General features: G+C 38.1%; 1 protein-coding gene across 2 annotated transcripts in view; it reads left to right on the top strand.

The window, feature by feature from the left end:
- Positions 1-2677: 2677 nt before the first annotated feature.
- Positions 2678-24055, top strand: part of NSD3 (nuclear receptor binding SET domain protein 3) — a 98274-nt gene continuing 76896 nt past the window's right edge. Inside the window, exons 1-2 of one of the 2 annotated variants that reach the window (XM_069484976.1) lie at positions 2711-3149; positions 15568-15693. The gene's annotated coding sequence lies outside the window, so the exon portion shown is untranslated. Of the gene's footprint in view, positions 3150-15567; positions 15694-24055 lie in introns of both variants that reach the window. The other variant, XM_069484977.1, reaches the window with a different exon arrangement.

Here is a 24055-nt window from a genome sequence, read left to right as displayed (position 1 = left end):
GCTCTAAAATGTAGATACAGCTTTCACATTAATATTATAAATTAATCACTACACTACCATGTACATGTACTTTTCTGGAAAAGATTATAAAGGATGCAAAAACATTCTCAGTTCCCTGGGAGACATTTTATACCAGGAAATATTTTTATTCATGCATTGTATTCACTTAAAACCAGGCACAGTAAAAATCATTAATTATTCATAAACCAGATGAATGAGTCTATGCCCAGCATTTGAAAGATGAGCTATGTTTTCTACCACTGCCATATGTCAGCAATCGTCTTCTAAAAAGGGTTAAAAACTCTTCTTATTGAAACCCATTTGTTCAAAACAATGTCTCTTGTTATGAGGCTTGGCGATTTCTTTTACTTTCAGGGTAACTGATTTGTCACGTAGGGGGTTTCTGTACGTAATCTTCAGAAGAGAAACCAAAAAAGTTTTTCCCCCCGTAACTCTGGCCCTGAGAATTGTGTTAGATTGCTGTCTTAATGAACTGCTTGCTCATTTTCTTTGGAAAAGAATAAACATGTTCTGAAGCTCAGAAGATGTTAGATGCTGAAAATGTAAAGTATTATTTTTAATGGCTATTTTCTAAATATGGCTCCAGATCAAATATTACTAACTGAATTTTCTAATGTTTTGCAACAAGAGACTATGCATCTACTTCACATAATTTCAATTGTAAGGTCTTGTCAGCTTGGCTATTAGAAGCAGGCTGAAGGCCGGGCCAGGTGGCTCACATCTGTAATCCTAGCACTGCGGGAGGCCGAGGTGGGCGGATCGTTTGAGCTCAGGAGTTCCAGATCAGCCTGAGCAAGAGCGAGACCCCCCCCCCATCTCTACTAAAAAATAGAAAGAAATTATCTGGACAACTAAAACTATATAGAAAAAATTAGCCAGGCATGGTGGCGCATGCCTGTAGTCCCAGCTATTCGGGAGGCTGAGGCAGATTGCTTAAGCCCAGGAGTTTGAGGTTGCTGTGAGCTAGGCTGACGCCACGGTACTCTAGCCCGGGCAACAGAGTGAGACTCTGTCTCAAAAAAATAAAATAAAATAAAAAATAAAAATAAAATAGAAGCAGGCTGAAATAAAATCCTTAGGGACAATTTACCAGCTTCTCCTTAAGGGGAAAATCCAGGTGCCAGATCAAGGAACAGTTTATCAACAAAGCAAGGAGGACCCAGGAGGGGGAAAAGAAGGATGGAGGTAGGAAAAAAAAAAAAAAAAAAAGACTAATGTAAACCCTCTTTCTAGTAGATAGAATCAAACTAGACTCAGGTGGCCCTCTTTGGCCATCTGTGTTTTTAGAAGACATACTTATCACAAATAAAAAATGTGCTTTTACTGATTGTTTCAATTTGTGTTACTACACAAAGCATAAGTTTAAAAATATTGAATGATTAACAGTAAAGGGAACTCATAATTATCAGTATCGTCCTTAGTATTAACAGGGTTATGCCAAAAGAGCGAATTCATAATTAGTACCCATTAAAATAACTGATCTTTTAGGACTCTTAACTTCTTATTTAAGTGGTATTTAAAAATAAAGTTGTAAGGCACTTCTTGTAATGGAACCAAATAGATCCTGCATATAACGTCTTTAGAGAGTATGAGGTCTACCAGTGACATGGCTTTATTATTCTCAGAATGGAGAGCACAGGCCTGGTTTGCTCATCTGACTGCTGCTTGTGTCTCCTCTGCACGTTCCCGACTCTGTGGGGCCACGTTCTAAGTCTTCATCACCAGGTCTGCACACCGCTCCGTGACTAGTTCACTGTGTCACACACCTAGGACGTGCCATTGTTTTACATAAACTTCCTAGGATGGGGTTGGGCTCGGGGATCACAGAGAACTGCCTCCCTCTTCCTCCCCTCGCTCCTGCCTGAGCCGCCTGGGACCCGTGCCCGCGACCCGCGCCGCGCAGGTCCGGCGGGGAGCAGCGGCGGGCGCGGCACGTGACTGGCACGGAGCCGCCCGGGCCGGCGGCCGGGATGCGGGCGGCGCTGACGTCGTCGTCACCCACAAACCTCCGCGCCCGCGCTGAAAGGCGGAAGGGGGCGTGCGGGGCCGGCGGCCGCGGGGAGGTCGGGGCGCCTCCTGGACCCGCCCGCGGCGCCGCCGGCCTTCTGCTGGCAACCGGGGTCTCCGCACGACCCTCGCAGCCGCGGCCGACAGGGGAGCTGTCCCCCAGGCTTGAGTCTTAAACCGCCGCCGCGGTTCCGGATGCGGGCCCTCGTGGAGGGCGCGTCTCTGACAGCTGTCGGACGGCGCCGGAGCGGCTCCGCTCGTGCGGGTCTCCAGCACGGGGACCCGCCTGCAGCCTCGTTCTAACGCTCGGGAGTGGCAGCGCGGTGTCGCTCCGAGGAGCCCCGGTGGCGCTCAGTGCGTGCCGTTACCGAATAAGTACCAAAGACCACGCACGAGCACGGGCTGCCAGCGCAGGGCCCTCTCCCGCGTCTCCCCGCCTCCCGGTTCTGCGGTGCTACCCTCCTGCGCACCATCCCTCCGGCCTCGGCCGCGCGCCCTCGGCCGCCCCTCCTCTGCGCCCCGCGGCCCGGCTTCCTCCTCCGGCCCCCCGCGCCCCAACCCGGACTGCATTTCCCGGCAGGCGCCGCGGCGCACGGCCAATGAGGGCCCGAGGATTTGGCGGCGGCGGCGCCCCGAGAGTCGGGGTGGGGGGGCTTTGTGCGCGGCGGCGGCGGGCGCGGGCGGCGGCGGCCAGCGCGGAGGCGGAGGCCGAGGGGACCGTGCACAGGTCGCCGCGGAGAGGCGTGCGGATTCCGAGCCGAGCCCCGAGGACCCCGCCGCCCCAGTCCGGCCGTCAGCCGCGGGCTCCTCTCCGGCAGCTGTGGCTGCGCGGCGACCCCCGCTCCCCCGCTTCCCTTCCCACCCCATCTCCCGCAGCCTTCCTCTGCCCCGCAGCACGCCCGGCCCGGCCCGGCCGCGGCCCTCCTCGGTGCCGGCCGCCATGGCACAGGCGTCCGGCGCGGAGAAAATCTAGCCGGGGGATTTCATGCGGCCTAGCTTGGTTCCGTCCGCTCCCCCCGCGGCCCCGGCGGCTGCCCGCGCCCCAGCCCCACTCCGGGCCTCCGTGTGTCTCCTGTGATCGTACTGACACGGCCGGGGGGTTAGAATGGAACAAACTGAAGGTAAAGTGCGTGAGCGTGTGTGTGTGCATGTGTATGTGTAACGCAAGGAAGGGCGGAGGGGGAGCGACGGGGAGGGGGCGACCTAGGATGGGGCACGGGGAGACCCCAGCAGGAAGGGGAAGCGGGTGCCTGAGAGGGTTCGGGGGAGTCTTGAAGGAGGAGCAGATGGCAAGGTGGGGGGTGTGGAGGGAACTGGGGGGTGGGGCAGGGGAGGTAGGATGGGGGTAAGAGATGGACTGGCGCTGAGCTGGGAATTGGGAGTAGAGGTGGGATGGGGGCGGGGATAGAGATGGGGACGGGGGAGGGGCAGGGAAAGAGGAGAAGAGGAGTTAGATTGGGAGGAGGTTAGGGACCTGGGTGGACTGAGACACAGGGAGGTTTGGGGTGCAGTGGAGGAACTGGAGTCTGGGAGAAGGGGGTAGAACTGGATGGAGGATATGGGGCGCCTTATGGGAATCAGGGGAGAAACGAGGGAATGGAAGTGGAGGAAAAGGGATGAGAGATGATTGAGCCAGGACGCAATAGGAGGATAGGAAACAGACGCAGGAAACTGGGAGACGTAGGATTGGGTTAGGGAAGGAAATTAACTGAATGTTGGTAGGGATGAGAACGAGCCGACTGAGCATCACAGAGTGGGAGGAAAAGAAGGGGATGGGGGTTGCTAAAGTGTTAGGAAGGAAGCCTTTTGTTCCTATATTTGTGTGTATTCTGTGCCTTTTCTTTCAAGACTAGAGAATAGAGAAGCTAGTGGTTATGGGATTGCGATTGTTGTGAAATGGGGAGGTGTGGGTTTTACTGTTTTGAGGGAGGAGGAGATGTGTTTGTGTTATGGTTGGGAGACAGGGAGAGACATGGCCATAATTTGATGGTTTTGGTGAGGGAGTGAAGACTGTTCAGATTTAAAGGGGGCAGGGGCAGCCATGTTTGCTGCCAGGCGCTGCAGTGTAAATAAATCCCTTTTCCTCTCCGACATCACTGTGAACCTGGAAGGGGCTGGCTCAGATTGTCAACCCCCTTTTTTTCTAATCATGAGCTCTTTTCCTCTTACATCTTGGGTCATTTAAAATTATTCATAACCACCAAAGGAGATAGTGATGTTTTCCATCCTGTGTGTTTTGCTGCTTTTCTCCCTCTCTTTCCCCTCTTCCTTCTGGTTGCAAACAAGGCATGCTGATGAACTGCAGCGTAAATTTAACCCTTCTAGTAAATTTAAAACTAGATTATTACTAGCTGAAGGAATCATTACTACTGTACTATTTCAAACATCGTCATGAAAAGTCTTTTAAATATTAAGAATTCATTTGTTTCAGAAGCCCCAAAGCAGTCAACATGTTTTCTGCAATTCTTTAAGTAAACAAGGAAATTGCATCGGTTATTTTACTTGGGCCTGTGCTCTTGGCAGAGCACTGTGTGGGGGTGAGAAGGGGTAGGAAGATCTGTTTGTGGTAGCTTATCTGCTTGTTGTATTTTGAATGTTGAAAAATTAGAAATGTGTGTATTTTAAAATAATGTTTCTGATAGCTCTTGCTTATAGGTGATGGGTGTGTTAAGAATAGTGTTTTCTTTTTTCGTAAACTCTCTTCCCCATCCTGTCCCTTTGCTTTCATGTAGCTAGCTCAATGCAATCTCCAAATGCCAGTTCAGCACAGTGCAATGATCTATGAAGTAGGGCTGCAGTTCTTAGAGCCTCATTGAGGTGCCAGGGTTTTTTTTTTGGTTTGGTTTTTTTTTTTTTTTTTGGTGGAAGTTCAGATCACTCTCAGGAAAGCTACTGTAACTCTTCAGTGTATTCATATGTAACTACTTTTGCAATTTGAAGTGGTTACTATTTTAAAAGTTTACATTCTGACAAACTTAGCTAAATTGGTATTCCGTGGAGCCTCTCTTATTTTCATATTGAAAAAGGTTAAATGTGTGTGACCTTTTGTCTCATAATTGCAATTGGGGTAACCCACACTGTAATACATCATACTGATATTGAAACTGTTCTTCAATACCAAGAAGACCTGTTAAAATTGTAATATGGTGGACTCAAGCCAGTTGTACTACATGTTGATTTGATCTACCTTAATGTCAACATTCTCTCAGTTGTTACATAGAAGCTTAGGATGTGTTCTTGGTTTGTTAGAAAAATTAAATTGAACATTATTAGAGTGATACTTTATGAGAGTGCATTTACTATGAAAGCCAGATTTACAACTTGGAGTATTTTGATTTGATAATATTCAGCCTCATTTTTTTTTTTTTAATTCTATGAGGAAAAGTTCCATTTAAAAAAGCCATTCATCATGCTTTTTTGGAATTTATTTTTATGGAGATTTCACATTTATATCTGCCATTTGATTGACATGTTATTTGTAATTAATTGGCAAATTATGTGCTTAACTATCAGTACCAAAAAGAGTTAGGAAAATGATCGATCATTGTATATTAAAAAATATTTTAAAAGTTGGAAGCTTGAATTGCTTTAAAAAATGTATTTTTATGTATTCAGCATTCTGTAAAGATTAGAGTCCCTTGCCCAGCCATCATAAGTATTCTGGTTCCTTGGACAGGTATCCATATAATGAAGAAGGCTATTCTCGTTAGGTGACACTTAAAACCCAAACTTTGCTCTGATTACTATGCTCATCAGCCCACCTGTTACCTGTGACAGCTTTTTTTTAAACCTTAAATTAACAGGTGCCCTCTCTTCTACTGATCAGGTTGCATGAGTTTTGGATAAAGGAAATTGATCGTTTGTGAGATTGATGATCATGGAATGAACTGTCAAATCTGATTCTAAAGACAGCTGTTTTTGGAGTTTATAATAATATTCATAATAATCCCAATAATAGCTGCTAACACTTGTCCTCTTACAGTGTGCTATGCTAAGTGCCTTACATGCATGATTTCCTTTTATCCTCTCGACAGTTTTATGAAGTTAATATTTTCAACTCCTTTTTACAGATGGAGAAACTGAGGTTAGTTAACTTAATAACATCACATGGATGGTAACTAGCAAGCCAGTATTTGAGCCCAGGTCTTATCTAATTATAGAACCTTTACTTTTAGTTTCTTTTCTCTTTCTGTCTTTCTCTTTCTGTTTTCTTTTCTTTTTTTTCTTTTTGGAGACAGGAGGGTCTTGCTCCGTCTCCTAGGCTGGAACGCCTGGGCTCAAGTGATCCTCATGCCTCAGCCTCCTGAGTAGCTAGGACTACAGGTATGCACCACCTCACCTAATTTTTCATTTTTATTTTTCATACAGATGAGGTCTCAATATGTGGCCCAGGCTAGTCTTGAACTCCTGGCTTCAAGCGATTCTTTCTCTTTGGCCTCCCAAAGTGCTGGGATTATAGGTGTGAGCTGCCGCACCCAGCCTACTTTTAGTTTCTTTTTAAAAATTATAAAAATAATACATGTTCATTGTTTTTAATGAGTTTTCAAATATTACAGAAAGTTAAGATGTTTAAAACAACAACAACAAAAGTTAGCATTCCTCATTCTCCGCTGATAACCACTTTGAAGTTTCTTGTATGTCCTTCTAGAAAATTTTCGTGTATATATATATATGTGTATATCTCTCTTAAAATACCAGTGGAGTCATACTATCTGCATTTTGGTTTTTAGTTTTAACAGGAGAGCTAGGACATCTTTTTAAATTAGTGCATGTGGATCCACAGCTTTTTTTGGAAAGGGTCGTCATGTAGTATTACATTGTTTGGAATGTTGATTAACATTCAGGTTGTTAACAGGTTTTTGCTATTATAAGTAATATAGTTAACCCTACATTCAGTTCCTAACAGCCTGTTTAAATGGAAGAGAGATAGCCCAACTACTTTATTTTACAAGAGAGAAAACTGAGGCCTTTAGAAGTTAAGTGCAAGGTTTTGGTTACAAACCTGTTATGTGCCTCTTTATACCACATCATATTCTTCCTTTCTGTGAAAGTATTTCAGCTGTCTATGAAAGCTCAAGGTGAGGCACATGTAGTATAATGAGTTAGAGGGGAGTAGGTAAGTTGCACTGAAGCAAGGGATCTTGCTTGTCTTTTTCCATACTTTGTTCACCATGTTCTACCTATAGCATATGCACAAAATATTTTAACATGAAAAAATGAATTGTGTCCAAGTTATCTTGAAGTTTGTGCTTTTTTAATGAAGTGGTTTTTGGTGGGATTTTTCCTCTTTTAATAAACTTATCAATGAAATAGGATAGCAAAAAAAAAAAAAAAAAAAATCAGAGGTTTATCATGGTCCTGGAAAGAAAATTGAGACATTGGTAAATTTTAAAAAGTGAGCTAAAAATACCTAATCGAAAACAAGTTCAAAAAAATCTTAGCAGGCATTGTTGATTACTCTGTTTGCGTAAACATTTTTTTTTTTTTTTTTTTTTGGTCTATCAAGAAGAAAATGGATTACCATGGATACTTATTCATTGGGTTCTTTTAAAACAAAAAGATAGTCTTGTCTGTTGAGACACTTAAGATGTTAAAATCATTAAAGTTTTAAAAAGATTTAGAATTTAATATCTACCCATAAAATGTTTCTCAATACAATGCTGTTTTTAGTTTTACTTTAAACAAGAAAAAGCAGTCCATTATTTTTTGAAAGAGCAACTAAGATGATTTATTCTTTTGTTAATAAACATGTCCAACATTTGAGTTTTAAAAGAATGGTGAGCTTTATTTCTGCAGGCTAATCTTTTTATAAACAGTAATAAGGGTAAATTTAAGAAATTGATTATACTATGATTTCCTAACATTTTTTAAAAGCTTACAATTTTTTTAATTTTTATTATTGACCTTAGTATGTAATACGTACTTTAAACATTTCTGTAGTATGCTGTACCTGCAGTGTGGCATGAAAAGAAGGTAAAAGGTATATTTTAAATTTTGTGAATTTGGAAGATGTTCAGTTTTTATTAAATGGGTGTGTGTTGTTACTGCTAAAGTACATCTGCTTATTGACAAGATTTTGAATTTGAGAGAGCTCTTTGAAAAAGGATTCTTATTTTTAAATTTCAGATGTGGGTCTTTCTTGTCATTAACTGTTCTACAGTGATAACTCCTCCCCCCGCTTCTTATTACTGGGTTCCCTTTTCCGTCTAGATTTAGGGCTATATCGAGGAGAAAGTGAAAAGGGAAATGAAAATTTTTTATATTTGTATAGTTTCCATTTTAACCATATGTAACACTGAAAGATAAAATATTATCTAATAATACCTTACATTTATATGGCATCTTCTGAAATGTTTGATAGAATTCCCGCAGAGTAACTTCACTTTTTTTTAAATGTGAAGTTGGAAAGCTTAAGTTAAGTAATAATCTAAAGATGAGAAATTTGAGACTTCAGGGACTCCTCAGGCCAAGTAGACTGTCATGTTAAGTAGAATAAGGTTTTCATGTTTCAATATGATTACTTTAAAACATTTATTGATTTACTTAAAGCCAGTGTCTCCCTATGTTGCCCAGGCTGGACTTGAACTCCTGGGCTCAAGCAATCTTCTTGTCTCAGCGTCTGAGTAGTTGGGATTACAGGCGCGTGCCACTGCGCCCCACTCAGGGTGATTACTTAAAAGAAACATTTTTCAAAAGAGTGTCTGTGTCCTGACTTTTTCCTCATAGCTTATATTATCCTTATTTTAATAGATAATTAAACATTAAATATCAAGTATTTTTCTACCATAGAACATGCTTTTTCTTATTTTGCTGAAAGTTATGTGCATACTTCCTAAAATATATAGGTATTTTAAATTTAAGAAATGGGATTTTGTGAGTAAAACAAAATTTAGGTTATCAAATTGATCTGAGAGTAAGCAGATCACATGCAGACTTGCCTAGAGGCATTTTGGCCATAGCTGAGACAATATTGTCTCTATTGAGTCTTGCGTTATGTAACCTCTCTTAGCTGAGGAGTCTGGAGAAAGCTGTATGGGCCGCTGTACAGTGGCTCACGCCTATAATCCTAACAGTTTGGTAGCTGAAGCAGGAGGATCACTTGAATCAGGAGTTTGAGACCAGCCTGGGCAACGTAGTGAGACCCCCCCATCTATATAAAAAAATAATAAAAATTAGCGAGGTGTGGTGGTTGGTGTGTAGTCCCAGCTATGCAGAAGGCTGAGGCAGGAGGAGAATCACTTGAGCCCAGGAGTTCCAGGTTACGGTGAGCTGTGATCACATCACTGCACTCCAGCCTGGATGACTGAGTGAGACCCTGTCTCTGGGGAAAAAAAAAAGAAAGCTATATGTAAAAAAACAAAAGCTTTAAAAGTGGGCATTTCAAAGCCTTTTTAAAGTTGTGAAACATGACATATAAATAAAGCATATAAAACCTAAATGTACAGTATAAACAAATAATTAGAAAGTGAATATCATGTAGCTATCACCCAGGTAATAAACCCTTTAAGAAAAGCTGCAGAGACAGCCTCATTGGTTTAGCTGGCATTGCCTTGGTGGTAGTTGAACTTTAGGGATGATAGTGTACGGATGTCCCAGTTTTGTTTTGTTTTGTTGTTTTTTTTTTGGTCATAAGAACCTGAAAAATTCATGAGGAGTGAGCAGATATAAAAATGGAATAACCAGTTTTTAATTGTTACTGTCAAAAGGAATATCTGGATAATTAAACCCAGCTTAACATTTAGTGATTTGTGATCATAGTGCTTTATTGAATAACAAAAAATAATACTGAATCCTACAAGAAAGTGCCATTTTATACAAAGTCTTTATTTAGAGTTCATCTCTGTTGCTCTTTTTTGTAGGCTTCAATGACTGTTAGTTTTAGATTAATATGTGAACTCTAAAATGACTTTTGCTTAGAATGTCAATTTGCCTATGTTATTAATTTCCTAGCTGAAGTATCTTATGTAACAAAAACTAGTTTGACACTCTTGCTTTGACAGTAGTGTAACCATTCAGAGTAATAACCTGAGAAGTGATCAGTAGTGACAATCTGTGTTTGACCCTGCATCCCTGGTATCTCTTGAACCTTACCTTTTCTGTGATTTGGCCAAGTGAACCAAATTTCTTTTGAAGCTAGAGGAACTTACTGGATTGTGCTTCCCTGGCCTTCTGGATTATTTTCTTACATTTTGGAAAGGTTAAATGTTGACTTTCCAGGATTATGATAGCAGAAAAAGTTGAATGTTTTTTTCCTTTGATTACTTGCTGAATATAGTTTGTTTGCATAAACCTATGCAATATGGACTTTTTGAAAAAGACATCTTTATGATATATCTGCATGTATTAAGTTAAAGTCTTTATTTTGTTATTATAATTTTGTCACTTTAAGTTGTCTCCCTTTTTTTGATCTCTGCAGGATCCAGATGCATTAGAATATAGACTATTTCACATTAGATTTTGGTGTGAATCTTCTCATTGTGCTTTACTTGAATTCCTTTGTGTAATGCAATAGGCTATTTTTTTTTTTTTTTACTCATTAAAGTGTAAGTTAATTTTTCTCGGGCAAGGATGATAAACAATTATTTTAAATCTTGAAGTGAACATATATGTTGAGTTTCCTTAGATGTGTAAGAATACATGATTTGATATAATTATTTTAAAAAATAGGGTAATTTGGCTATGTGTAAGAAGTAGAGTTAACATGCTTTTAGTTACCTCATGGTTTCTGTGTTGTTACCACCTGTACATTTAGCCTCGATCATTAGAATTATTTTTTGGGGTGATAGAATTAGTTAAGGCATTGAAGTGTGTATATGCATGCATATACATAGTACCCCTAAGAAATGCCAATGGCCTGATTAGATTTAATTTAATTTAATTTTTTAATTTTATTTATTTTTTTGAGACACAAAATCTCTCTCTGCTGCCCAGGCTAGAGTGCAGGGGCCTGATCATAGCTTATTGCAGTCTTGAACTCCTGGGCTCAAACAATCCTCCTGCCTCAGCCTCCCAAGTAGCTGGAACTACAGGCATGCACCACCACACCCAGCTATTTTTGTAAAATTTTTTGTAGAGATGGGGTTTCACTATGTTGCCCAGGCTGGTCTCCAGCTCCTGGCCTCAAGTGATCCTCCTCCCTTGGCCTCCCAAAGTGCTGGGATTACAGGTGTGAGCCACTGCACCTGGCCCATGTTTTATTTTTTAATGGGGAACTTGAACTTTTCCAGAGTGGCTACTAGTTTTACAATAACATTTATTGTGTTTAATTATGCAAGAATTTATTATAGAGAAATTAAAAACCAGTAAGGTATAAAGAAAATTAAAATTATCTAAAATCCTACCAGCCAGAAGTAACTATTAATATTTTGTTCTATATTCTTCCAGTATTTTTCTTACATATATGTATTTTTTTTTTACAAAATTGGAGTTATACATTGATATTATTTTGTAACATGTTTTATTTAATGTATTATGAAATAAATATTTTTGAGATTGTGATTTTAAAAATCAGTATATATTTCATTATGTGGGTGTGCTAGTGTCTGCTTACCATTTCTCTACTGGTGGTCCTTTGGGCATCAGTAAGAGGGTGCCTATATATCTGGGATATTATAATTTGATGAACATCCTTACATATTAAAAATCTGTGTTACTGTGTTTATTTCATTAAAATAAATTCCTAGAAGTAGAATTACCTAGAAGATATGAACATTTCAAAGGCTTTTGATACATATTTTAAATTGTTCTTTTTTAAATATTTTAATAAGTTTTATTGAGATATAATTCACATACCATACAATTCACCCATTTAAAGTAGATAATTCAGTGGTTTTTAGTACAGTCACAGAGTTGTATAGCCATCACCACAATCAATTTTAGAACATTTACAGAAAGGTTTTTAAACTCTCAGCGAGAGAGAGAGAAAGAGAGAGATAATAAATATTTAATATGCATTATATACAATAATGTATAATATGTAATATGCTTTGTTTTTAAAAATTACATTTATTTGTGACTTTAAAAGTGTAGTACAGTATACAAGAACATAACAACTCGTGTGATATATATTTTATATATATTTATGATTGAGATTTTAGAAAGTCCTCCATGAAAAGAAGGTGCATGTACATCCCATGTTAATAAAACCTACTATATAAAGTTTAAGCTGATAAAACAAAATAAGAGGTAGATATTTTGAATTATAAAATTATTCTCCTGCCTAATCAAAGTGCCTATATTGAGAGAGCCTTGTATGTGATTTAAAATATGAATATGTTTCTTTCAATTTAGAAACACCTTATTTTAGAAAATATCTATGGAAAATATGTTCTATCTATACAATCAAATGTAGCAAACTTGTAACCTTATAGGAAATATGATTTTCTTTTTATTAAGAGAGGTTTGCTTTGCTGTAACTTACCTTCACCCCTGAAAGTTGTTCTCTTGTTTTGTTTGCTTTAATCCATTTAACAAAACTTTTTTTTCATCTGGATTACCAGTGAGTGTGGGAGGTCTGCATTCCGTCCCCACATCACTTTACCACTGAGGATCAGTGTTCTCATCTCTAAAATGTAAACGAAAACTACTACTACTTGGAGTTATAGGGATTCACATTAGAAGTCCTAGAGTATGCCTGGAATAGTACCAGGCGTGTAGTTGATAATAAATCACTTTTTTGATATAAGAAAAATAATGTTTGCAGAATGCACTAGTTTTTAATCACATGTTTAATGGATAAAGAAATGAACTCATTTAGCCTAAACCCTCTTTCATAGACATTAAGTTAACAAATGCCTGAACAGAATCTTTGCATGGTTTATATGGGTGTTTCTTAGTTGGTAAGAATTCATGTTGGTTCAAGTATGAACATGAAGTTAACTTTCCAGTCCAAATTTGCTTCCACTGTTGTTATTACAACTTCATGATGATTGTAGCTTCACCAAAGCTTACTGCTTTGATTAAACAAATAGGTGATGTAAAATCTAATATACAGTGTTAAGTTCCTAATGTTCTAACTTTTATTGCTTATTTTAAAAACTAAATGTTGAATGCAGTTGAACCTAAAATTCTAAAATGATAAACAAACAAAAAAGGGCAAATCCAGACTGTTCTTTCTAGAAAAGATAAGTTTAGTAAATTGTTATTTTAGATATGACAAATTCCTTAGTACTTTAAAAACTACCTGCCATTTTTGGCATATATTCTCTTTTGCCTTTTTGTGGGGAATGGAGGATATAAGATAAAAGATGGTGAAATTTGAACATTTGTAAAATTTTAAGGACCAATCTTAGAAACCATTTTACTATAATTTAAAAGTTTGGGGAAAAGGTAGGAAAATATGTGGATGAATTGTTAGTTTACTAGAATTCATAGTGAATGGAATAAGATGACTGATAAAAGTTACTCAGTTTGTAGCAGTTTTCATTGTGAGCCAGTACCCTTGCTGTAAAGGGATTGGAAAATAATTTAGTGTAAATTTTCTTCAAGTGGTAATACCCTATCTGTTGTTGCCAGGTGTGGTCAAGAACAAAGTGAAGACAGTTGAGGTTAAACCAAATAGATAAGGGAAACAGGGTGTTTTACTAGTAAGTTTTGAATTGGTGTGAGGCAGTTCAATTGTAATGTGGTTTAGTCAGGAAAAAATAAGAACTACAAAGCAACCTAAAATGTTGTGTAACTTAATGGAATCATAATCAAGTGAAAACTGTGTGATTGAATTTAATGACAGGGTGTATGGTTAAATGAAATACAGGGTGGTTTTTTTTTTTTTTTTTTTTTTTTTTGTATTTTGTTAACTAATTATGTTCCACTTCACAAAGGTCAGTCCTAATTTAGGATATTTTAATGTCTTTGATTATCATCTTTCTCATAACACATTTTCAGTGGAAAATTTTAAGTGAAAGTTTCAGAAAACATTTTCAGTGATGACGCTAAATAAACAAATTGTGGAGTACAGTTACACTTTTAAAAATAGTTTTGCTCCATTGATAGTTTAAACTCAAGAAAATTAAAAAGTAAAAATTAGAAGAAAATGTGCAACTGCTCTAACATTTCTTAATAGAATTTTGTAAAGAGTTATGGTGGTCATAATGATTTTACCCCCTAAAATCCAATTTTTGTAGATGAATACTGGCTGTGAATTTTATATATTATTTGATATTGCAAATAAGGGTCATCTTTAAATAATGTTAAGATGGTATGTAAGACTTAAACTTAAGTTTTTTAAACCACATATATTCTTGTCAGAATGAAAATCCAAGCCATTACACTTATGTGTTGGTAACTCGGAAGACTCCCAGCTCATTTTCCCATCATTTCAGATCTCTGAATCACCTGATTTAACTAACCTCCATTATAAACTATAACTGAAAACCCAAAGATGTTATATGTCTTCAAAATGTATGCAGCTAAGTTATAGGTAGAAGCAGAACTGATTTAAAGTACATAATTCAGTAGTTCCAGTCTCGTGACTATAAGATCAATGTTAGAGTGCATGCCTCTATTTGTGGACATTTTGCTTGTCCCTGGCTTTATCTGAGTTTGTCTTATTCTAGCATATAGATCTGTTTGCTAAACGTGCTCTATGTGACTTCCTTCCAGTGTCACAATACTATTCACTTTCTTAAAAAAGTTTATAGGTTAACTTAGGTTAAGCTTTTAAAGGATGTTTTTATTTATGTCAAATTTGAAAAGTAATGTGAATCAGCACTGTCTGCTAGAATTTTCTATGATGATAGAAATATTCTTTATCTGCACTGACCAATATGGTAGCCCTTGCCACATGTTGGTATTGAACATTTGAAATATGGCCAGTGTAACTGAGGAACTAAAGTTTTAATTTTATCTTGTTTAAATTTAAATAGTTATATGTGGCTAGCATAGATTTAGATATTTGTAGTGAACAGAAAGAATTAAGTAGAAGTGGACATAATTTCACATCCTTTGCTCTTGTGATTACTGTATTTATGTGTTTTTATGGGGTTGGATTTTTAAAATCTCATTTTTCTGGAATGCTCATTATCTTAGTGAATGAATCTAGCACAGGAACTAGCTTTTCAGTAATTGTTGGAAAGCCAGAGTATTTTTTAAAATTCTTTTTATCAATGTAGTAATTAACAGATTATAGACTGCTATCCAACAAAATAATTTAAATAAAGAACACATTGCCTTCATTTCAGTATGTTTTGGACTTTATGGTTAAATAATATTTAGGGTTTACGCTTCATATTACATGGAATATTTGACTGAACCATAATTTAAATCTTTTTACTAGAGCCATATCTCAGAAGCCCCTGAAACAAAGTGAATGCAAAGGAAATAAAAGTGATGGCCTGGTGATCATCTCTTCACTTCTTCCTCCAGCCTTTCTACACGACTAATTCCTGGTTTTGATTCCATTAGTCCTTTTCATACAATCTAGCCCCCTCTCCCCGGTCACTGTATCATATTACCCTGTTTTATAGTAGTGTATCGTTATCTGAATTTTTTTGTTTATTTAAGCTCCATGAGAACAGCATCTTATTTCTTTTGAATTCTCAGGACCTAGAACAGGGTCTGGTACATAGCTGGTGTTCAGTAATGGACCAAGTCACAAACAAAACAAAAATAGGACTCTGCATGGAAACAGATATATAACCTGGCACTTGGAGTCTGGGAAGAGGCAAGGTGAGACTCAGCTTTTGATTATCTTGGCAGTGTTGGTTTGGGTAATTCAAGCTGATTAGTTTAGAATTATTTTATATAGAAATGTTTCTCTGAGAACTCTTAATTTAAAAACAAACTTTTGTCCAGTCATACAGTATGAACTAAAGCAGTTCCTATTCGCATCATAGAGTTGGAAAATGTAAATAAACATGAGAAGATATTTCCATGGTCAGTTTTTGCCTAGTCAGTCTCATTTCTTAGTGAAGATGGGTTATAGGATTTGCTCAAAGTCATTTGTGTGCTGTTGGTGGAATGGAGAGAACTGCCAACTCCTAATCTTCCAGTGTGGTGTTTTGACTTAGGATCCACGAGTGAATGTCACTGTGTAGCAGACATAGCACATTGACATAAGCAATATTTGGCTGATACTGTTTGTGTTATCTGTGAGTAGAGACCAAGTATTCTCTTATAGTAAACTGGGTGATTTAATTTCTGATTTTTAAATACCAACATGATAAATGTGGAAAAGGTTTTGTTTTTACTCAGCTGTTCCTATATATATTCTTAAATAGCTAAAAAATATTTAAGATGTGAATGCAAGCCTCTTTATTTAGGAAACTTATACATTATTTACCTTTATAAAATAAATTTCCACTTAGCAGTTATTCCTTAGAAAAAATGTTGGATTAACATAGTTCTTTCGGATGGCTATGAGAGACTTTTTAAAAAAACTGTGACTATTATATGTTTAAATTAACAGATTTTTAAAAAAATGATTCTTGCTATAGTGCTGTCTTTAATACTTACAAACTTTCTTTTTCCCTACATATTTTTGTGAAAGTCAGACACAAAATCCAATGTGGCCCAGAGATTTTAGTTGTCAGAAATTGAAAATATTAAATACAGTATTTTAATAATAAAAGTACCCATAGCGTATAAATGTATCATGCGTAGTAATGGCTTGACTGCCATTTTGTCACTTGTGTCAGGTGTACACCTAGAATGAAAATAGACTCCAGAGCACAGACAGTAGCGGCTGTGCCAGTGACACGGGGAGAAATCACTGCCATTTCTTCATGTCTGAAAGGTGACAGCAATTGAAACCTAATGGCTTTTCCTTACTGTCCAGGGACAAATTGCAGGTCACGGCATATTTGTATCCACAGATAGGACTGTTTATGTTGTGATGGAGTGGGACTTCTTTTTAAAGTGATATTTCTATTTTAGGTGCCCCACATCTTAGGTTAATGAATCTAAGAAGATTCTCCCCCACTCCCTGTTAAGCCTTGTGGGGATGTGCATGAAACTAAAGAAGGAAAAGTGAGTGGAAATGCTTTCAGAAAAGCCCCCGGTGCTGCTATCACAAATTGTGACAAATTTGGTGTCTGAAAACAACACAAGTTTATTATTTTACATTTCTGGATGTCAGAATTCTGACATGGGTCACACGGAGCTAAAATCGAGGTATCAGCAGAGCTGCATTCTGTCTGGAGAAGTCTCTGCTACCTTGCTTTTTCCAGCTTCTAGAGATCACCTGCATTCCTGGATTTGTGGTCCCCTTCCTCCATTGTCAGTGAGCAGCATAGTGTCTTCAGATCACTCTGACCTTTCCCTCCCTTTTTTACTTAAAAGGATCCTTGTGATTACGTTGGGCCCACCCGAATGGTACAGGCTACTCTGTCCTTTGCAAGATTGTGTTTTCTGCCATCCCTGTTTTCATTTAACGGCTTTCTTCATTCCCTTGTGGCACTAGCAGGTAGGGATACAGCAGTGAGCAAGACAAAAGTGCCCAGCACCTTTGTTAAGATTGAACTAGTTTTGTTTATCTTTTCTTTCCATGACTGAAAAGGAACTGCTACACTTTGCTGTGGAAATTAAAAATAAATATGAACTTCAGTTATCTAAACACATTTGGCAATTCTCTGAGCACTAAAGTTACTCAAAGACCTTCAAATATAGCATGGTGTTCTAATATAAATTGATTCTGTGTTTAGCGCAGGTTTTGTATTAGTCCATAAGTGATACAGAAAGGAAGTCATTTTATTAGAGTTCCACATTCTTTTTATCACGTGTTGCGTTCACAGTGATGCTGTTGTGACAGTTTTTCTTATCCTGTTAATAATGACTGTAGTTTTTATACACTTACACAAAAGACAAAGCTTCATGTCATAACATACCCACTCTTTGGGAAAATATGAATCATAATATATTGTCAGTAGACTATATGCTTGTCTATATGCTTGTAGAATTATTAGATTCATGGTAGAGAATAACATATTAAATATGGTTATGTAAATGTTTAAAGTTTCTCAGAAAAATGTCAGTTTGTGATTCTTTTGGATGATGTATTTATATTCAGTATTTCTAACACTTAGTCAATAAAATATTTTCTGTAATTTTATTTTTCTGATGAAAAGATTACTTGGTTGAAATAAAAAGTTTACATACTTAACATTTTTAAAAAGTATAAAAATAATTGGGGCAAATTGTGTTTAGTTGTGTTTTCCTCTTAGTGACCTGATTACCTGTTGTCAGTGTGATTTTGTATTGGATGTGTGAATAATCATACTGCAGATACTTCATAAGTTTTATACATGAGTTTTTTTCTTGGGAAAAAGCAAATCTGTGTGCTCGGGTCTAAATGCATGCTGTTAACAAACAGCCTGTGACATTTCAATAATACTAGTTATTAATGGTATTAGCTTGTATCATTTAAATTGTTAATCCAATCCTGTGGCCCTTTAGTGTAATACTCCCCTCTGTTTAGGATTGATTTGTTTACTGATAATGTTCCAGGCACTGTAGTTGGCTCTGGGCATTCAGAGATGAACTAGTTCTATGTCCTCAACATAAACTTCCAGTTTCTCCGTTTCTTTTGGCATCTGAGTTGTTTTTTTTCCTAGAATTATGTAGTGTGACATAATACAGGCAGGCAGTATTAAATGAATAAATGAATCTAACCGAGAGTGATTTCTGAGCCTCGTCTCCAGCACGTTTCCTTTGTTGCCTTTCTCCAGTAAGCTGTATGATCGCCGGGACCTTGTCTGAATTTCATCCTCATAACTTTAGTGCTCAGCTCAGTGTCTGGTCAATAGATGCTCAATAAATATTTGTTTTATTAGAGAAGCCTGTGTAGGTTGGGGCGAGGACACCCTGGCTGTAACTTTTGGTGTTCTTCCCGTTGTAGCAGCAGCAGAATGGGAAAGAAGTAGGAGCTGGCGTGAACCTCGGCCCAACCTTGTCTCAGCCTACAGAGGGCAATTAGCAAACAGCAGCTGGGATCCAGAACTGATGTAATAAAGTATTTTACTATTATTTCTTACACAAGTGTTTGGAGATTACACACACACAAACATGCACACACACACACACGCCCCCTCTATGTCACGATGGCCCTACGCGGTGTATCGGGTGCTAAGCTAGAGTTTGGGTAGGATGCCGTGGCAGCAGCAGGGGATACTTGGTCTGGCTTCAGAGGGTGTGAGGGGTGGTCTGGAAAAGCTTCTTGGAGTATTTTAACACTTCCGATTAAATAGAATCTTAGAGAGTGGTGGGAAATTAGAGGAGAAATGCTGGAATGGTGCGAGGCAAGATGGGAAAGCTGAAATAGCAGGAGACACGGTTGGACGGGTGGGCAGGGCCCAACTCGTGAAGGCCTTCAACTTTTTGTATTTGATTCTGAGGCATGGAGAGCCATGGCATGTTGTTATATTTGAATGGGTTTTTGTTTTGTTTTTAAGTCCTGTCAATGTTGCAGAGAGTGGACTGGAGGTAGACAGCGTTGGAAGCAGGAAGATCGGTTAGAAGCTGTCCTTCTAATCCAGATGAGAGGTGATAAGGCAGAGCCAATGAACATAACAAGAATGGGCAGATTCGGAAGAAAGTTGGAGGGTAGAAGTCAGCTTTGACTTATGCATTGCAGTTACCTTCTCCCAGGCTGGGGGGGTCTGTTCATTTGTTTGTGTTGTCTTTTGTCGTATAGCTTTTAAGATTGATGATGTTGATTTTGTCATTCATTTCCTGTGTGTTTTATACTCATTATGTATTATTATTTAAGCAATCCTTTCCCACCCTGGGTTCATAAAGATCTCCTGTTTCTGTTTTTTCTTAAAGTTCCTAAGTTTTATTTTTTATATTAGGTCTTTAAATTTTTTTTTTTTTTTTTTTTTGAGACAGAGTCTCACTCTGTTGCCCAGGCTAGAGTGAGTGCCGTGGCGTCAGCCTAGCTCACAGCAACCTCAAACTCCTGAGCTCAAGGGATCCTCCTGTCTCAGCCTCCCGAGTAGCTGGGACTACAGGCATGCGCCACCATGCCCGGCTAATTTTTTCTATATATATTTTTAGCTGTCCATATAATTTCTTTCTATTTTTAGTAGAGATGGGGTCTCGCTCTTGCTCAGGCTGGTCTCGAACTCCTGAGCTCAAACGATCCGCCCACCTCGGCCTCCCAGAGTGCTAGGATTACAGGCGTGAGCCACCGCGCCCGGCCTATTAGGTCTTTAATCCACCTGGGGTTGGTGTACTCTATGGTGAGGGTCTAAACTTTTTTCTCTCTACATAAGCGGTTGTCTCAGTACCATTCTTTGTATCTCCTGTCCTTTCCTCACTACTCTGCAGGCTGCTTCTGTCCCGTGCCACGTTCCCATATAAGCTTGGGTCTGTGTCTAGAATCTTATTCTGTCTCATTGTCTAGCCCTTTCTAGTACCTTACCTTTTAATTACTGTAGCTTAATAATAAATGTAAAGCTTTTATTTTTAAACACATTTAATGTGTGTGCAAATCGGTAATTCTCTGAATGGATATTGTAGACTTTATTGTTGAGAAACATATATAAGTGCTTTCTTGATTTTTTTTTCGCCCCCCTAGGGCATTCTATTTTTTATTGAGATATATTTCAATATTCCATAAAATTCACCCTTTTAAAGAATATAACTTGGTGAATTTTAGTGTATTCACAAGGTTGTGCAGCCATCACCACTCTGTAACTCCAGAACTTTCTCATCACCCCGAAAAGAGACCCCATACACATTAGCAGTCACCCTCTATTCATTCCGTGCTCCCAACTCCTGGCAACCACTAATCATCTGTCCCTCTGGATTTACCTATTCTGGACATTTCATATAAATGGAATCATTCAGTATGTGGCCTTTTAATTCTTATTTAAATTGAGTAAAATTGCTAGATTAGCAGGCATTCTATGGAAATATTACTGTGTATTTAAGAAAGTAAGGCAAGTGGGGCATGGTGGTGAATGCTTGTAGTTCCAGCTATGAAGGCAGCTGAGGCAGGAGGATCACTTGAGCCCAGGAGTTCAAGGCAATAATGCAATATGATTGCACCTGGGAATAGCCATGGCACTCCAGCCTGGGCCCATGTAGTGAGACCCCATCTCTAAAAAAATTTTTTTTAATTAAAAAAAAAAGAAAGGACAAAATATCATATCTTGGTAGGGCAAAAGAGGAGAAAATCACCAGTATTTATTTCTATTTTGTTTTTTGTTGTTCAAGGATCAAATTCACATTTTATTCTCCCTCAGTTATTGAAAAGAGTAGCCATTCTTACTCTTTTACTTAGTTACTTAATGACTAAATGTCATGTAGCAAAGCCTGTTCTAGAAGAGCGACTTCTGTTGATACATCTTGAGTTTATTATGTGTAGACAGAGCGAGACTACATTGTTTCAGATGCATGTTGTCAGTAGTTGTATAAAAATGACATGATTTGCTTCATATCGGTGGAAAGTGAGTAAACTTATGTGAAAATATAAAGGGAATATATTCTTTCCTGAATTGTTTGTTTTTGAAGCAACCAGATTTTCCAGTTTAGCCCAGAAATTAGTCAGCAGCTTAGAGTTCTTTTTAAAAGGCTACCTCGGAAAGTACCTTTAAGTCAAGATACCCAGATAAGGTTTACTAATATAGAACATTTATTTTGCATACTAAAATGCTGTAAGCCCTTTGTGTCATTTGGAGAACTGATGTTTTATTAGTATAACTGCTAAAAAGTAGTGCAGGAAAATGTTTTCTCCTAAATCATAGCCTTAAACTTTCAAAGAATCAACCTCAACCAGAATAGTAGTTAAACTTCTTTAAATGATTCAGAGTTTGACCAACAGTTTTTTCAAACCTCATAGTTCTGACATCTTCAAATTTTCTTTAAAAAAAGCCATAGGGAACTAAAAATTTGTTAGGTATCTGTAGAATTAATGCCATTATATTATATAATGGCCTTGGGAAGTCCAAATATATGCATTACCATGGGAATTTAACAAATTGTTTGACAGAAAATGCCCAAAGTAATCACAAGTAATTTGCATCTGTGCTATTGTATTTAAAACTTTTTTTTGATACCTGTAACTACCAACTGTATAACATTTAGGTGCCATTAAAAACTCTTTGTTCTGTTTATGGATAAAATAGTTAAATCTTGTAATCTGATGGGGTGTTTGTTGCCTCAGAGGATAAAATAATCTAAAAACAAATGAAACAACCACTTCCATTTGTAATTTTGTTTGTATTTCCTTGGCAAAAATTTTCAAGCAGGTTCCATTTTGTTTGAAAGGTTGACAATGAGTTGTGTAGTCATTGTACCAAATTTGGTTATTGCTTGTCTATAAGGAGGGCTACATTAGATAATATCGATTCTGGCTGCTTTTAGTGAATAAAAGATGAACTTTGTTGTTCATTTCCTTTTTAATGCAATAGGGGCATGATTAAGTTCTTAGAACCAGCTGGTTGGCTTTTTTTTTTCTTTTTCTTTTTTTTTTTTTTCCTCCATAAACTCCCAACCCCATCCCTGCTTTTTATGTGGGGGCAGGAGGATAAAGTTAAAATGTGATTAGAAAGGACTCATGGCTTGTAAAACAAAAATAATGGTTTCTTAGTGTAATTTGTGTCCTGTCCAGAGGGCAGAAATTGACTTTTGCTTCTGTTCAAACTTAATGGTAGTGTGTTTTTGCTCATTTTTAAAGGTGTGTGTTTGGGCTTTTAAAAAATATTTATCTCCTACTTCCAAAAAAGGATGAATAGTTTACAGTTATAAAAGAAATGTAATAAAACAAAATAACATACTTCTGTTATTTTTTTGTTGTTGTTGTTGAGACAGAGTCTCACTTTGTTGCCCAGGCTAGAGTGAGTGCCGTGGCGTCAGCTTTAGCTCACAGCAACCTCAGACTCCTGGGCTTAAGCGATCCTACTGCCTCAGCCTCCCGAGTAGCTGGGACTACAGGCATGCGCCACTATGCCCGGCTAATTTTTTCTATATAGATTTTTAGTTGTCCATATAATTTCTTTCTATTTTTAGTAGAGATGGGGTCTCGCTCTTGCTCAGGCTGGTCTCGAACTCCTGACCTCGAGCGATCCACCCGCCTCGGCCTCCCAGAGTGCTAGGATTACAGGCGTGAGCCACCGCGCCCGGCCTCTTCTGTTATTTTTAAACAACAAACATTTGCTATTCTATTAATAAAAATTAAATAACCTTTAAGTGATGACAGCCAAAATGGACAGTACAGACTTTATAGCTTATAGTCAAAGGATCACTCAGATCACATGATTAGATTAAAATATGAATAGGATGCAGAACCAAAAAGAATGAGGTCTTAAAAATGCTGGCATTAAGGGAATTTTATTATTCTTCCTATAGGTTAACCATGTTCTCTCAAGTTTTTGCTTTATAGAGGCTCTGGTTTCACTCTAGCAGGCCCGTGTACTGAAAACAATGGGCCATATCTTAAAAAAAATTAACTATCCCCTCCCCCATTTTCTTCTTGGTGTAGATTTGGGGAAAAAAATCGTCAAATGAGAATTTCCCTTGGTGTTGTCACCCAGAGATATTCATGTTTTATCATGAATTGTGAGTCACATTCTGAGGAAGTTTGGGGGGAGTACATATGTATATATTATTAATAAATTGATTTCAAATACAGGATCACATTAAGTGATCAGTTAGAAATCGGTATATGAATATATTTGATAACTTTTTCTTTATACCTCAAAGAATCCATACTTAAGCTTGCCTGTATGTACTGCATTTCAGTTTTTGGAGTTTGAAATAAAATGATCATTTAATTTTTCAACATTACATGTCTTTAAAATGTTGTGTTTTTTTTTTAAATAATGTTCTTGCTACAGAAATTGCCAAATGTAAAAATGCCAGATTTTCAAGAACGAGCATAGCTGGTTCACTGCTGTAGACTATCTGCATGCACTCCATTCCTGTTACTATGGAAACACATGCAGGATGGATTTATCATAAACCTTGAGAAATGTTCCTTGCAACAGTTCACATAAAGAAACATCTGGATCCCTTGTTTATCCTGGGGTAAAAGGAAGACCACCCTCTTCCTCTGTGTTGTGGAAATCATGCTAAATTCCACTATTTTTCT

Source organism: Eulemur rufifrons, chromosome 12 (assembly GCF_041146395.1).
Source record: "Eulemur rufifrons isolate Redbay chromosome 12, OSU_ERuf_1, whole genome shotgun sequence".
NCBI lineage: Eukaryota > Metazoa > Chordata > Mammalia > Primates > Lemuridae > Eulemur > Eulemur rufifrons.
The sequence above is the reverse complement of the archived record's forward strand: the minus strand, read 5'-3'. Positions and strand labels throughout refer to the sequence as shown.